Source organism: Dipteris shenzhenensis, chromosome 22 (assembly GCF_047967505.1).
Source record: "Dipteris shenzhenensis isolate YYH24624 ecotype China chromosome 22, Dip_SZ_1.0, whole genome shotgun sequence".
Classification (NCBI taxonomy): domain Eukaryota; kingdom Viridiplantae; phylum Streptophyta; class Polypodiopsida; order Gleicheniales; family Dipteridaceae; genus Dipteris; species Dipteris shenzhenensis.
This window is the reverse complement of record NC_141617.1, coordinates 44,782,893-44,788,909: the sequence shown is the minus strand read 5'-3', so window position 1 is coordinate 44,788,909 and position 6,017 is coordinate 44,782,893.

Sequence of the window (6,017 nt, the reverse complement as noted above, 5' to 3'; positions counted from 1 at the left end):
TTGTGGATTCAATAGCAAAATCTACTCCATCAGTATTTTGTTTTCGATCGATCGATCTATTTGCCGGCTGACCTTTTTCCCATCCCCTGGAATCTGCGATCGATCGAGCCGGCGAAAATTCCAGCCGCTCCGATCGTCAAACAGCACTTTTCCTGCATCATCAATGATCAGATCATGATCTAATCCCATGTTGAAACCTGTTTTCCGTCGAACCATGATCATTTGCACAGAAATTTTAATCTACTGTCTTGGCAATCAGACACAACATCAATCAAACATGGCTGATCACGGATGATCACGGATGATTGCAGGATCGTTGCACTAGTGATTTGCCATAGCCAGCTGCACACATTGAAGCTTTGTTGGCAAATGCTTGTTTAGCGTTTAATATAATATATATACCTTTTGCCAAGATATTCAACATCTTTCCTAAGATTCTATACATACTTTTTTCTTTTTTTTATAAAAATAATCACACACACACATCACCTCATCATTTCAAGCCAAACAATACCTTTGTTAGCACTTCCCTCTTTGGTGGGCAGGGCTCTAGCTATTTGGACTCTTTTGGGAGCCCTCGATAATCGGAACAACACGCAATTACACTCTTGTTATACTTAGCCACTTGGCTCGATATCCTTTTCAAGGGGCAGTGCTTCGGGCACGTGTGCCTCTTGTTCATTTCTTTAAAAGGTTTTTGAAGCTATCCCTTTGACCTTAAGGAGCTTAATTGGGGCACTCCAACTTTTCGCATACAAAACCAATTGAATTCTCAATTACAAAATAAAGACCTTTTTAAATTACCTCTCATTAAGTTATATGTATGGATTAATTTTGTTTAGATTAAGGCATTTAGAATTGGTAGATAAGAATTGTAGATGAGTAGACTAGTGCAAGAATTAGGTGGGAGCCATTCGGGGGTATGACATACCATGTGATTTTGAAAAACATAATTGATGTGAGATTTTTAAAATACCTACAATGGGAAGAAGAGGAAAGAGCATGTAAGGAAGCATAGCATGAAATTAAATGAAATGCAAGGGATCAAACATATAAATGTAAAACGCAACAAAATGAATGAAACAGATGAGACCTTAGAGATGTAGCACTGGAGATGTCTTGCATATACATTGGTTCGATTGAAAATGCAAGATAGATTGTTGTTTGCATGCATATCTAACATCGTGCATTAGATCAAATTTCTACCATTAGACTTTAGAATCAATATACCCATCTATTAATAAATACTACATTGTACACAAAGTTATTTATGTAGCATACATCCTCATCAGAGATAGCTATCAACAAAGAGGATAACAAGTCAATCAATTTACTATGGATGGTTCCATAGTGACATGTGTCTCTTTATAATGTGAAATGAGAGGAACATTGATGAAGATGTGTGTTGATTAAAATAATGCATCCAAATTTCCCTATGTCTTTGAGTTTGTCCTCGTTTGCTCCTAACATAGGAGAAGAAAATTGTAAGGTTAACTCGACTTAAATACAAAATTTCAATTCTTTTTGCACTATATACTTTGAATTTTTTTTCAAAGTGAATAATAAATCCATGATTTTTGTCATCTTTTGTGAAAATGGCATTGAATAAACCCCTCTTGGTGAACACGTCTTCTTGCGTTACATATTTTTTTACCAAGCCCTCTGAACTAACATACCATGCAATTTTCCAATATTATTTTAATGTGATGCTGAGTTGCAATCCTTGTGAAGAGAGAGAGTGTGCAAGGGAGCATAGTATGAAAAAGACTAAAATGCAACGATGGGATCAAAGAGAGAGACATAACGTTTGAGAAAGTGGATGCAAGAGACAATCAAGATACAATGCATACACATTAATTATTTTGAAAATGCAAACTTGATTGTAAGTGCATGTATCTTTGTATTTTCCTCTTTATGTTTGATCAAATTTGGACTGATTAGACTTTAGTTGTCGCTATACCTATCCTATTTAAAAATACAAGTAATCAATCACTTTAGTCCTTCATAGAGAGATGGCTCCAAGGCGTCATATGTCTCTTGTAACCTCCTTGTAATGTGAAATGAGAGGCATGCTATATTTATTGTGGACATTTGATTAATTGGCTCTTTTTTTTAAAAACAAGCGTTGAATTTTGTACTTGTGGACCCAACAAGAATGAGCGATGAGAAAAGGTTGGGGGAGCGACATCATGGGAGTTCAAGGGGAATTTCAAAAACCCCTTAAATAAGTTTTTTTCCCCAAAACAAACACCCCTCCTCTTTACGTAATTTTTTCCTAAAGTTGAATGAAAAAACCCAATCTTTTAATGAACTAAGTAAATTTTTTGATATAAATATCACTTCTTTACAATGCATGTGGTACACTAAAATTTTGTGAGGTTAACCCCCGAGGGGATGATGACAGATAGGGGGGGGGAGAAGGGGTTGAGGGGGGGTAAAGGGGGAAGAGGGGGGGAGGGGGGGGGGGCTAACTAATAATGATGCACAAAATAAATATACCCCTATATATATGCAAATACCTTCATTTTCTCAGTACCACCAGTACTCTCTCATACTAGCACATTCCTTCCTCCTGTCACATTTCCGATTGCCCCACCATCACTGACATGGCAAGAACAAAGCAGACTGGAAGACCGGTTGATTCCAGAACAAAGCTCCCAATCCCTCTCCATGTATACAATGCAATGATCGAAGAGAGAAGAAAGAAGAGGCAGGAGGAGGGGGAGGAGAAGGAGAGATGCTATTTTGCATGCAGAGTCTATATCCTAAATTTTATAGGATGAAATAATTCATTCTAAGACATCAAAAATCTGTTTAATACATACATACATGAAAGTTTTCATTAAAAAGTGCATTACTAGAGCTTTATCATAACTAAAGGAGACAACCACATTAGGGGAGAAATGGGTTCTCAAAATGGCCTCCAATTACTATTTTCTAATTTCAAGGGATTAGAGAGGGATTTCAGGTGTACCAATGAGAGTGTTCCAAGGTGTGGGACAATGGTATGTTAAGGTGGAGGGTGAGTGGGCCTTCAAAGATTCCCTATTGGTTGTCCCTAGTGTCTAGCCAAACCATCCCCCCATGCCCCCCTTTCTAAGACCTGCTTCACCCTTCTCCCATGTGCACCTTCCCTAAATCAGCCCCAAATGTCATTCAAGGAGGAGATGGGCCCCTTTGGGAAAATTTTAATTCTGCCCCCTCTCCTGTAGGCCTTTTCTCTTTCTCTAGTCTAGCCTGTTTCTCCCTCCACTTTTCAAATTTATGGTTGCCCTCTCTTGCATCTGCCCTATGTCACCTCTTTCTCTACCTCCTACTAGTCTAGCCCCTGCTTCTCTGCTCATTTTGGATGCACTAGCACCACCTACTATTGCTTTGCTACCTCGTTTCTACCCCCCCCCCCCCCTCTCTCTCTCTCTCTCTCTCTCTCTCTCTCCTCTCTGCCTCTATTGGTGTTGATCTCTCTCTCTAAGCTAAATTGCCCTATGTTGGACTTTCATTCTTGCTATTGACCTCTATTCCTTCTCTTCATTACCTGAATCATAGTGAGGAATAGTGCTATAAGAACCTGTAATGTTGTGACATCTTGTGTGTCCCACAACACTAGAAGTGCATTGGATGAGTGGATTACTTGTACCTACAAGTTGAATGACTGGATAGTCATGAAAGGATCGGCCAAAAGCTTCTTAAGAGATCGAGAGGTGATAGCTTCCATGAGTGGAAGGGATGCATCTTCAAGTTCAACTTTGAGAAGAAAGGATGGCTTATTAAGGTGCAACACATCTACATGGGAAAAGACATGTGGTTGCCACCATCATTCAATAAATCTAGGATACCATCACACTATAATTCTTTCTATCCATGTTCTTTTTCACTTGTAATTATAATAAGTCCATTTGAAAATTTTATGCTGGTTTTATAAGAGCTCTTATTCATGGAAGACCTATTCCCTTCGAACTTCAAGGAGTGGGAACTAGTTGTCAAGTCATTCATAGGTAAGCTTGTTACGATTCATGAGGATTTAGGTAAGCAAATGCATGCTAGGGAGAAGTCATCTCGAAGTTTTTCTCTTTGCGAAAGGAGAATGTGTACTGGTATAATTCAACATACATCACTCCAAGTATATCATTAAGCTATGGCCATTTACAAAGCTATGGACCACCACAACTTCATGACATGGATTTGAGCATGGTGGACTCGAGGACATTGCAGTTATAGAAGGACAAGATTGCAAAGCATGCTCAAAGCATGTGGTCATGGCCATGAAGTTCACATTTGGATCCAAATGGGCAAGGTTGCCTTGGTTTATGCCTCTACACATTTTTGTTTCTTGTTTTCAGAATATACATATGCATAGAACAAAAATTATGTGGTCTTGCAAGCATGTAGATGAAAATTCTTTTGAAGATGTGCTTGAGATGGAATTGGGGTCTGGGGAACCAAATTAAGTGAACAAAAAGGTGATGTGTTTCAATGTCATGGATGTAAGGACAATGTGGTTATTAGGTACCACATATCACACCAAATGTTATAATTATCTTTTAAGTATAGGTGCTGGAAGAAACAAGTGGCCAATGGCTTCCCCTGGACTCTAAGGATGATGCCAACACATGGGTGAGTTTATCTATTCATGTTGATTGGGGAGATGTCAAGAACATGACTATCACATCATATCTAAGGGATGTGCAAGAACACCTATAGGTCATGGAGGACCTTAAGTGGTGATTGACATGTAGAGCATGCATAGTGCCAATTTCATTTCTTCTGTAGCATTGAAGATAGTAAACGATGTGTTCGACTTGTGCAGGCATTAGATTATATGACATTTCCAAGTTCTTATTCAAGAAATGGAGGACATAGAAAATGTCGTGTAATTTATTTTGGTTTTTTAATGTGCTTTCATGTCTAAATTTTTAAAACAAAATTTGGGATTTTAGGATTCGGGGTTTTTATTTTTAGGGTTTGGACATATATAGGTAAGAGGCAATTTTACATTCAATTCTCACTTTCACTTTTAGAGAGCCATAGAAACTCCCACTCTCAAAACTATCTCACTCCCTCGATCGTTATTTGATTGCATCATCCATGGAATCAGCAAGAGCTGCATTCCATAATTTCATCTCGCGAGCTCCATTTGTAGATAGGAAGGAAGAGGTTCTTCTGGGGGTGGACAGGACCTTAGATGTCCTAGGCACATATATGAGAGCCAAGGATGACAAAAAAGATCTCATAAACAACATGCAAGATAATTTTGGTGCTTTTGCATATCAACTTGATGAATTTGCAAAAAGATGGGTTTTGCTAGATTATAGCAAGTATCTTTTCATGGAGAACCCATATTTGTGAAGCGTTTGGCCCTTTTGTGTGATAATCTTACGGAGGATGGGTTTAGGTATGTAGAAACCAATGGAATCCTAGATTTGAAGATCATGGAGAAAATAGGCAGTAGGTTCCTTTCTTGGGAGAAGACCTTCATCTTTCTCCTCCAAGAAGAAAATTCAGAGGAAGAAGCCTCACCCTCAAGCAACCCCTCTACTAGATCTATTGATATCCTCATCCCTATACTAGACTCTGCCTTGTACATGGAAGAGACTCTTGACTAGGAAAGGCAAGAGATGGAAGAAACTAAAGCATTGGACCTACTCCAACATCCCCCTACCAGCGTAGAGCATGCATCTAGTAGGCCCTAACCAACTAACAACTATTCTGTCACCATTTTCCATAGCACCTGCTCTATACAATCCACCCTTGGCTAGATTATACCAATATAATCATAAAAATATGATTTATACAATCATAATATAGCTTCAGATTCTCTTCGGACCACCAATATGCTCCCTTTCCTAACTCTACTTTGCAACCAATATACACCTCCTCGACTCCCTGTATGCCTTCCAAGCACAATGTCTTCTATTCATTGATACAACATGAACTGCTTTGCAAGTTCTGATGCCTTTTCCTTTCCAAACTTCAGAGTGCTACCTTAGTAGACCTCTGAAAAACCTATCGAACATCTC